A 732-nucleotide genomic window follows, 5' to 3' on the forward strand; every position below is an offset into this window, starting at 1 on the left:
ATTATTCTAAAACAAAAAAAAAACAAATCTTTAAAGCCCGTTTTTGGGCTTGGGGGACAGTCAGCGCCCCTGGTGGCCGTGGGAGTAACTAAGCGTCCATCGTCTAGACTTGAACAAGACGCGTCCTTTTCACATGTTAATGGAACCTAATGGAGAATACTTAATCGAATACAGATACTGGTAATCTCGGGTCATTCTTACAAGCCGCGAGTGAAGGAAGAAGGACTCGTAATAATAGGCAAAACTTGAAGAACATGTTCACTTTCGGGTACACAAGGCAAAGGGAGTCAGGAAGTGTAAGTCTGTCGAAGCAGGAGAGACAATACAAAGAAAAAAGAGAAAAAAAAGAGTTACAGTTACAATTCCTCGAGGGGGAAAAAAGGGTCAGCAGATGAGGACGGGAGAAATAAACATTTTTTTTGGGCCTAATGTACCTATGGCCACCGCGGAGTTTGCATGTAACAAGAAGCAGAGATGGATGTTAGCTGTATAATTTCTCGATCCACGGTTCGTGTAAATATGAACCAGGAGACTGTGAGACGGAATGGAACTTGTTTTGTTTTTGTTTTTTTAGTTAATGGGGAAACATGTGCAATTAAAGTAATCAGCTGGGTTCTTGATTGAATTATATAATTGGTGTAAAATATTGGTGTACGGTTTTCACACATGTAGGCTCAAATAACGTTGAGTCCTTTTTGGTCTCGAGTGGTGTCTCTTTCTTTAATCTCATTA

Source organism: Penaeus monodon, chromosome 34 (assembly GCF_015228065.2).
Source record: "Penaeus monodon isolate SGIC_2016 chromosome 34, NSTDA_Pmon_1, whole genome shotgun sequence".
NCBI lineage: Eukaryota > Metazoa > Arthropoda > Malacostraca > Decapoda > Penaeidae > Penaeus > Penaeus monodon.